Below are 11,230 nucleotides of genomic sequence, written 5' to 3' on the forward strand. Positions count from 1 at the left end.
AGCTAGTTGTAGCTTAGCATATGTATACTTCTTCTTTGCAGTCATTGTGTCAAGATGTGTAGCAACATCATTGATGATGTCCTGTTTGAAATTTGACAATAGATTAGATATCTCAAGCTTTGAAATACCTTGGCTAATTCATTTAGTGACTGTGGAATGAGGTCCTTAACTTTTCTTCATGGTTGACCTTGAATACTTCTGATAGATCTTCTTGAGGTAATCTCAGGAAGCTTGATATACATCACCACTAGCCATTAGGTCCAGTGCTTCTACACAGTTATCATTCACACCTCTTAGAAAGACTAGCTTTTATGTATCCTCAAATAACACATGCTGAGGGTTCTTCTATAGTGTATATAAGAAATGTGAAACATAGTCTTCCAATGTTTCTTCCTCCTCCTGTGATATCTCAAAGACATCATCTCCTCTTAAACTAGATGCTTTGCAATACTCTTTATACTTATCCAGAAATAGAGTTTGCATTTCATCCCAAGTTCTTGTTGCATTGGCTCCTAAGCCCATAAACTATCGAAGAGCTAATTCTTTTAATGTTGTTGGAAACAATTTGAGCTTATGGGCAATAGTTTTGTAGTCAAAACTACAAAAAAAATGTCAAATTCAAATAAGAAAGTATCAAGGTCTTCAGTTGCAAGGTCATAGAACTTTGGAAGGGCAACTGCATGTATATTCTTGAGATTATCATTATTTTTGAGGCTTGGGAGAGGAAATGGAAAAGTAGGTTGTGCCATTACTAGAGGTATTAGATTATGAGGTTGCTACTAAAAAGGAACATTGGGAACTAGATGATTAACAACTGGTGGAATTAAAGTAGTATTATCAAGGAAATTGGCCAAAACTTTAGTAAAAGGTTGAAGACCACTTGTATCGATTGGTTCTACTCTTGAAGATGATGTTGTAGGAAAAATAGGGCTTGCGTCTTCAAAAGGCAACTCAACTTCTTCTTCTTCAATTTCTTCATTCAAATTAATAGACTCCCATGGAAGAAATCTACCATATTCATCTCATCTTCCTCTTCGATGCATGCAATTGAACTCTTCACACTGGTGAAGGAAGCTTTAAAACTAGATTTTTCTAAAAAAACTTTATCTAAGAACTATGACTCAAGAATGCTCCTAGCTTGACACCATCCCCAACAATGGTGCCAAAAATGACCCACCTCACAATAGGTATATAATAATCATGCTCTAGGCCATGTTTAGGAATAATGTATTCAATCTAAGGATTATTTTCCCACTATGAGGTGTATTTAATCTTCTCAACCAAGGGATGTATACTTGAAATGGTCGGCACAGTATGTGCACTAGGTCTCTTAATGAGTCACTATGCTTATGCTATAAGAAAGTAAAATGCAAGGAAAAAAACTTACACTATTGCTGTAGGAAACTAACACATTTAACTCTATGAGTACTAGAAATACAATGAAGGCTAACAAATATTCCAACTCAATTCATCTACTATAATTGTTCTCATAGATGCTACATGAACATTCATGTAGTATGATGCTACAGGAAGGAACTTACAACTTCTACTTGCAATACTAAAAATACTTGGAAATAAATCTATACTATCCTAATCTAATCCACCTCCCAAGTGGGCCCCCTTGGTTGGCTTCAACTAAATTACTAACACATGATAGAAGCAAAAAACTATTTCATTACATTTCAGAAATTCATTACATGGAAACAATACATAGAACTATAAAAAAACAACTGACTATAAAGGTTAACAGTCTATTCTCATAAACTTTCTCCTTCTAACTAAACTAACACACTTGGTCTGATCCCTATATATAGGAGATTGACACTTATTCTGAAATAGAAAAGTAAACAACCTAGCTATAAATCTGTAGGAGAGAAAGAAGGAAAATAATAGCTTAAGGCGCGAAGAAGAGATAACGGCTCAAATAATAAATTCTAAACAACCGCTTGCCATAATAATAAATGAAGAGAATGTAGTAAGTCTTCATAGCTCCTCCATAATCACTGTCATGTCCTTTGGTAATGTTATGAATTTTCTCCACCATGGCTACACCTCAACGTTCTTTTCTCCTTGAATGCTATTGGCTATCTTCAACATTGATCTTTGAATTATTCCAATCATCTTCAACTTCATTGCAAACATGTTAGTTATAATGCAGAGATAATTACAAATAAGAATTTTCAAATTAAATTCAAATATAAGAACACACATTTTGATAATTATATGAAATACTACATCATATATATGATATTGGCAAAAGATGACACACTATCTACCCATAGTTTAATCATTGGTTTAGGTAAAAATAAGTTCAGAAATGTCTTGATGAAAATGAAATAGAGTATTAACAAAGTGTTTAAAAATTACCATGAAATAGAGGCAATAATTAGCCTTATCACTAGGGAAATCAAGGTATACAAAGTATAAAGGCTTAACAAGATAGGTGCCTTTATTGCTAGTAATACGAAGCTAGTTGATGTTCATATAAATAAAGTTAAGGCTTGTCTTTCTGAAGGAAAATATATTATATTCATTTGATTCAATCAAACATGTATGCAAATGATGATGAGAAAATGATCAAGGAACAAGAAGAATATTTAGTTCAAAGTTGGCTACTATGTATGAGAAGTCTAGTCAAGCAATGAATAATTTTGATAAAGAAGTTAGTAAAGAGATGGATATCATTATTACACTTCAGAGTGATAAAGATACATTATGAGAAGATTTATAGAGTTGAGGATTTTGATTACTCCTAGGATTGAGATAATTCTAATTCTTTTTCCTTTTCATTCTCTAACCTAATTAGGGTTTAGGAACACTCTATAATCCATCATTGATCAAAATCAACGGTCTAAAATAATCCATCATTTCATTCCTTCTCTTTCTTTATTTTCATCGGTCATTCCTTCCTTGAAATCATCAAATAGTCAATTCACATTCTTCAGGAAATATTTGCAAATATTTACCTCAAACTATGTAAACGGTTTTTCCACTTGGTATGATTATGTCTCATCAAATTTTGTGCTAACTCAAAGTTTTACATAGTCTATGTTTCACTTGGTAAATACTCTATTCTTTGTTTTTTCATTCGATGTAAATTTTTCTTAGTTATAATTTTGTAGCTCAATAATCTCTTTGCTTGGTATAATCTGTTTGGCTTAGTGAGGTTTTTCCTAACTCGGTCATGCCTTTTACTTGGTGTATATATAAGCACTCAATAAGTACTAAGCTTTGGTATAATTATGAAACTCATTCATCTCCTCCTTCACTACTTGGGCAATAGATGGACTCAATTACTATGGTCACCTTCACTTTTTTTTGACACTAATTGGTAATGCAATTATATATGGGGGTAACATTCTCCCCTTTTGACATTGGTGCCAAAAACATTATGTACAAAACTAGATACAACACCCCCTATACATATGCTTCCTAAGTAGAAATTGTTTTTCAAAATCTTTTTCAAAATTCTCTTGTTCACTCTATTATATCAACTCCTTATAACTCTCTATATAAACATAGTACAAACAAACATATAGACAAGAACATATACTTTCCCCCTTTCGACACTGATGTCAAAATAACTTTAAACATCGACTACTTTAGATGTAAGCCCAAGTGATCAAGAAAATCCTTGTGATTTTTTAGTATAATTTCTAATTTACTATCTCAATTGGACTTGATCAACTCAATTATCTACTTCTCTATCCTCATCTTAGCTACAAGATTTTTCATGTGATCAATAATTGATAAACTTGAGGCATCCATGAGATCCTTAGCATCTTTAATATGATCTTACATAACCTCAAGATGAGGTAGTAGAGATTCTTGTATTTTGTTGATCTTTGCTTTCAAATTACTTTCTTCTTTTAACAAATCATGTTGAAGTCCTATGAGAAATCCCACTCGGTTATAGTGTAGGGATAATGTACTTGGATCTATTTTCAATTCATCTGCACTTGTCTTCATATCATCATTGACCTTTTGCAATTTTTTTTTACTTCATTTGTTAGTTATGGAATATCACACATCTTTTGAAATAATAGTAAAATATACTTCACAGTATTTTTGAATTCAACAATAGAGGTGGACAAAGTAAACTTTTGTATAGCGATTTTGCTGGCAATTTTCTCCAACACTTGTCTATCAATTTTTTTTTTCTTACTCCATAAGCTCTAAATGTGTATCAACTTCTGGTACATTAAACTTTTCCACAATTTGTACTAGTTGATCCAAAATTGATGTCTTCTCATTCAATGTAATTTCTAGAGAAACATCTTGCAATATGCCCTTGACATCATGTAGCACTTGTTTCTTCTTGTGCTCCTTCCTTAACCTTGCTTTCTCCTTTTTTGTTTCACACTGCTCAATATATATAGCCATTATTTCTTCATCTAATGCATTTGGATCCTAGTTTGGTATAACAATTACTATTGAAAATGGATTGATACAAGTATGAAAATGTGCTTCAATCATTATTTTGTCACTAATGTCAAACATACTACTTGTTGGCAAGACAATTGCTTAGATGATTTTAGTACTATCATTTGTTTGATTAATGAAGAAGATTTGATCAAATGAGATAATAATAGCACCTAGAGGAGAGATTGAGTTATGATACAGAAATGAAGTACAAAGATTAGTTAAGACAATGATATTATAGTGCATTGATTATCTACTTAAGGTTGCAAAGATTAGATTCACTAAAAAGTTTAGAAGAACAAGAGAGAAGAATCGAGTATGCCAAGTTTGACCAAGTGGACAATAGGTGTCAAGCAAAGAGAGTGCAAGCCAAGCAAAAAATTAGTTGGAGCTGAGAAAAGTCAAATTTTAATGAATGTCGAGCGATAAGGTTTAGTTGATGTCGAGCACCAGTAAACTTTAGTTCATTTCGAGTATTTTGATAGTGGATGCTGAGCATCAGAAGCAAGTTAATGCCGACTGTCAGCATTATGAGAAAGATCATGAATTCTATGAATTTGAGTTGATAAGTTTGATTTCTTGGATTGTGTGAACCATGTGGAAGATAAGCTTGATGAGCTAGTGGTACATAATTCAAGATTTAAATTATTTTGAGGTAAATTCAAAGAGGATTGAAGAAGAAGTCTCTAGAAGGGAATAAAATGAAAAGATGGGTAGATTCATTGAATCCTAACTAATCTAACTTAACCCTAAAATGGAAAATGGAGCATGAATGATAGAAGATCTAATTTCTCTTTATAAGGGGATACAAGGCATGAAACAACAATTGGCATGTGCGAGAACCCAAGAAAGACAATGAGTCTAGGATGTTGTTTCATATGGTGGCCAAACTATAGAGTCTATGATTAGAATGCAAAGTAAGAATACCTAAGGGTATGAATTCTTGAAGGGTGAAGAAACTATCAGAGCTGAAGTGTGTGAAAACCAAGAAAAATGGATGACTAAAACAAAGATCTGTAATCTACAAAGTGAGTTGTAAGTTGTTATCAGATCAAGCCTTACTATTACTCTCGAATCATTGTATTAGTCTAAAGTAAATCCTTTGGATTAAGATTGAACCAATAGTCATTTGTAAATCCTTTAACTAGGTGACATTCCAAGTGAATGATCTACAGTCCTCTAACAAGGCTCACTCCTAATAGGGTGATAGAAATCCTCTAACCAGGTCACATTTAACAATGTGCATTGTAACCTTTAATAGGGTTGGTATTTCATAGGGTATCATTTCAAAAGAGTGAGAATTGGTAGCATGTTACTGGTGGTTTTTCCCAAATTCAGTTTCCACATAAAGTCATTTTGTCAAATGTATAATTGAATTTGTTATTTTTCATGCTTACATTTTTGCAAATTTGATTTGATAGTAACCTACAAGTTTAAGTGAATGTATGGTCTAATGGATGCATGCATGATGAATATGTTATATGGATATGGGTTCACTAAGATATAAAAAGTTTTATTTGTATATTTGGACCTTAGATAATTGATTCATCCCCCCTCTCAGTTATTCTAAAGCATTTCAACAATTGGTATCAGAGTCATCTGCTTAAGAGGACTAGTTTGAAGGTACTAGAGCAACATATCAAGATGTCAAAAAGAGAGGTACCTAAGCTTAATAGAGACAATTTACCTTCATGTAAAAGTCTGATGAAGCTACACCTTGGAGGCCTTGGAGATCATGCATAATCTACCATCACCATAGAGCATGTTGATCCTATTGGAGTCCTAACTATTGAGGATCTGAAAAAGAAGAAAGAACACAACTAGGCAAATGTTGGAGATTGCCTCTGCCCTAAGTTATGTTGAGTTTCATGATATCAAGGGTTGTGACAGTGTAAAGAAAATGTGGGATGCTCTACACACTATCTATGGAAGAAACACAGATGTTCTAAGAGCCAAATTAGAAAGTCTTGGAGGTAAGTTCAATGACTTGGGAATGCAAGAAGGTGATAATGTTGCTCAATATTGCTCTAGGATAAAAGATGTTGTTAATGCAATAAGGGGATCTACTGGTAAGATAGATCATGAGACTATGCTAAGAAACATTTTGAGAATACTACTGCCCATTTATGCTATTAAACTTTCAACAATACAAGAACTAAGATGCATACCAAGTTCTAATCTGATTATTGAAGGTCTAGTAGGTAGGCTCACTGCTTTTGAGCTATCTAATTTTGATAACTTCAAATCTGAAAATATTGAATATGATTTCAAAGCTAAGCTATCATTGAAGGAACCTAATTTGAAGAAGAAGAAAAAGGTAAAATATGTTTCTAGTGACAATGAGATAGATGAGGAAGATGTAGAATAACTTGAAGTAGTACTAGAAATTATATTTCATAGAGGAAAAGGAAAATTCAAAGGTTAGTTACTTATCACGTGTTTCAATTGTAATGAGGTTGGTCATATTGCCACTAGATGTCCAAAGAAGAAAATTATAGAGGTGGAAACAAGTACAAAAGCAAAAGATATGAAGACAAAAAAGATTACAAAGAAAAAGGAAAGAAGTCTTGCTACATTTCTAAAGAAGAAACTAAAGATGAATCCAATGATTATGATGATAAAGTGGCATATATTGCAATGAAGGTTGATTTTGCTGAGGATGTGGCAACTACATTGGTGTCTTGTGTGAACAAGAATGATAGATGAATCATTGATAGTGAGTGTTCACATCACATGATGGGAGATAAAAGTGAGTTCATTACCTTGAATTATTATGATCAAAATAGTGTAAGGTTTGATAATGATGCACCCTATCAGATAAAAGGAAAAGGTTCTATCAAACTCATATAAATGATTTTATTAGACAATGCTTACTATGTTGAAGGTGTTGAAAATATTATGATAGGCTAAGTTATTGAGAGGGGAGGGGAGAATTAGTAACCAATAAAACTTAATCCTTAATTAGCAATCACATGAGTATTCTGATCTAATTGCATGCATGAGAAATTAAAAACATTAAAGCATTCATAACACTTTTGACATACAATTTGGTGATGCAGAAACCTTCTAAATAGAAAGTAAAATTGGGGTGGGGATGATACCCACAAGCTTTAGTACTGCAGTATAAATTGGGCATGTTAAGGCTTACAATGATTACTCTTGATGATCTACCATGTTAGGAGCAATTAGAACTACTAGGTCCACCTTGCAAAAGGATTTATAAACATACAATGAAGTATGCACTCGATAAAGAGATTTATATAAGACTATTAGGTCTACTTTATGAAAGAATTTGATTGGTCCACCTACTAGGATGAAATAGTAGCTGATCTTTGATCTACAACTTGGTTTGTTGAATGAGATTCCTTTGAATGTAGTAATCACCTTGCTATGATAGATAAATCTTTGCTGCTCCTTATATTGTTGTAGCCTTTTTAATTCACACTTTTTCTATTCTCTTCTTATTACATGACTTCCATACCATACATTGGATGTGATACAATACATTACATATATAACAATCCAATTACAAATTACAAAGTTGGCCACAATACAAGTTTACACAAAATACACAAAGTTGGCCCAAATGAAGAAACTTGGGTTCTGAAGATTGGCTTGGTGAGGTTTCAATACTCAACATCCACTGTCAATACTCAATATCATCATGCACTCGGTAGATGTAGAAGCCCAGTCCATACTGATCACTTCCAAGTAATCTTGGACTCGGTCTACACTGGTGACTCAATGAATACTACGAAACTTGGTATATAAACTGAGTCACTTGATTTTGACTACATAGCTCGATCAATGCTATCACTACGAGCTCGGTATAAATTGAGTCACTTGGTTAACATTGAGTGGCTTGATTAACACTAGACTCACATCACACCAACTACAAACTCAGTAAGTACTGCACAAATCAGTTTGCACTGATAAACTCAGCATACACTGAGATGCTCAGTTTACATTGCTGATCATCACCATGGTAGTAATTGCTCGACACAAACTAAATATTGTCCCTTGGACTTGGTAGCAACTATAGAACTTGGTAGATATTGAAATGCTTGGTTAACACTATTAACTATACAATATGCTCTGTAGATACTTACAATCTGAATAAGTGTATGTCACTAATAACAATCATGACTAAAATTTCAACAGAAGGATTTAACTATAATCTATTGAGTGTGTTACAACTGAATAGTTCAGGTTGTAAGGTTGAGTTTGAGAATATGATTGCTAAGATATATGATATTGATGGAAAACTAATTGGAAAAGGTGATCAAACTAGAGGTAATCTATTCTATATTGCTATGGCTAATGCTACTTGTTTAGTTGTAAAATTTGATGATGTGTGGCTATGGCACAAGAGGTTATGTCATGTTAATTTTGATAACTTGGTTAGTATTAGTAACATGAGAAGAGTAAGAAGTTTTCCTAAATTGAAGAAACCTGACAATATGATTTGCAAACAATGTCAGTTAGGAAAAATGATAAAGTCAAGTTTTAAAAGTAAGACTCATACCTCTAAAGGAATATTAGAGATTGTTCATACTGACTTGTGTGGACCAATTGATGTGCAAAGATACAAAGGAGATAATTAGATTATGCTATTTTTTGATGATTATTGTATAATGATGATAGTTATGTTTCTGAAACAAAATAAAAATGTTTTCCAAATGTTTAAGTGGTACTTAGCAAGAGTTGAGAAGGAAACAGGTAAAAGTCTGAAATGTTTGAGATCTAATAGAGGAGGAGAATTTACATCAAATGAGTTTGAGATGTTTTGTAATGACAAAGGAATCAAAAGACAAACATATGCCCCTAGGATCCCTCCACAAAATGAAATTGCTAAAAGAAGGAACAAATCTGTAATAGACTATGCTAGGACACTCATGATGGAAAAGAATGTTGTTTTGAAATATTGGAGAGAAGCTATAAGTACAATTTTCTATACTTTGAATTGTGTGTAGGAAAAAAAAGGTACTCATTCAACACCTTTTGAACTATGGTATGGATATTCACCCAATGTAAAACATTTTAAGGTATTCGAAAGCGAGGGTTATATTCTCAAGGATTTCAGAAATGGTAAACTAGATGCAAAAAGTGAAGAAGGTATATTCCTTGGTTATTCCAAAAGAAGTAAAGCTTATAAGTGTTTAAATACTAACACTAACAAGGTTTTGGAAAGTGCAAATGTGAAATTTGATGAATATACAAAAGTACATGAGGTTGAACCTATGAAGAACTAGAAGAATACAAATAATTTGTATATTTTTATGAAGGTTTACCTATTGATGAAGATTTTGTAAATCAAGTTGCTAATAAACAACAAGTTTTAGTGATTGTTGAGTCACATACTATGAATACCAAGTTGAATTTAAAAATTGAGCTACATTCAGGTGCCAAGTTAGATAATGAAGTTGAGGCAGATTCTAACTTTGAGATTAGTGTACATGAAAGAGATGTTGAACTATTTGATAGAGATGTACATAGTGATTTAGAATTTGAGAGACCAAATAAGGAAAATAGAGTAGAACCAAGATTGTCAAAGTATGTCAAGAGACATCACCCTGTAGCACAAATCAATGGAGATAAAGATGCTAGACCAATGACAAGGAATGAGTTGAGAAATGATGCATGTTTTCTTAGCATGCATGAACCTAAAATAATTAAAGATGCCTTAGAAGATGTGGATTGGAGTAAAGTCATGAAAGAAGAGATTGAAGAAATTCAGAAAAATAAGACACAAACTCTAGTTCTTAGACCAAAAGGTAAAAATGTGATTTGCATCAAGTTGGTGTACAAAAACAAGCTAGATGAAAATGGTGAAGTCACAAGGAATAAGGTAAGATTACTTTGTAAAGGATATGCACAAGAAGAAGGGGTAGACTATGGAGAAACATTCACTCCTATTGCAAGATTGGAAGGAGTAAGAACTTTGCATACAAAGGTTTCAAATTTTATCAAATGGATGTTAAGTCTACATTGTTGAATGGTATATTAGAAGAAGAAGTTTATATGAAACAACTAGAAGGATTTGTTGATGCTAGCAACAAAAACATGGTATGTAGACTACACAAATATTTATATGGTTTGAAGAAAGAACCAAGAGCATGGTATGAAAGGCTTCATAATTATCTTGTGAAGATTGTATTTGAGAGGATTGATGATAACATCAATCTGTACTCGAAGACATAGAAAGGCAAAGGTATTCTAATATTTGAAACTTTTGTTGATGATATCATATTTGAAGGTCAAGTTCTTTGTGGATTTGCAAGTACATTATATGAAATATGGTATATACATCACTCAATCAAAATATGTAAAGGAGATACTAAAAGCTTTTGGATTGGAGGATTCTAAGCTAGTAAGCATATCTATGGTGACATGAGATAAATTTTATAAGAATGATGATTTAGTTGAGGTTAATCAAACATTGTATAGGTCTATGATTGACAAATTACAATATGTAGTACACATCAGACTTGATATTGCATTATCTATTGGGATAGTTGCAAGATTCTTTGCTAATCCTAGGGAGAACCATTTGATGGTTGTTAAGAGAATAATGAGATATCTGAAAGGAAAATAAGACTATGGTCTATACTATAAGAAAATGAAAAATTTGAATTGAGAGCCTACACTGATGCTAATTGGGCTAGAAATATTGATGAAAAAAGAGCACTAGTGGAAGAGCATTTTTCTTAGGAAAAAGGCTAGTTACATGGACTAGCAAGGAACAAAACTATATATCTCAATCTACTACTAAAGTTGAATATGTTGCTGCTATAGTAAATTGTACAAA

This window comes from Cupressus sempervirens, chromosome 10, assembly GCF_028749045.1.
Source record: "Cupressus sempervirens isolate cs-2001-9-10 chromosome 10, ASM2874904v1, whole genome shotgun sequence".
NCBI lineage: Eukaryota > Viridiplantae > Streptophyta > Pinopsida > Cupressales > Cupressaceae > Cupressus > Cupressus sempervirens.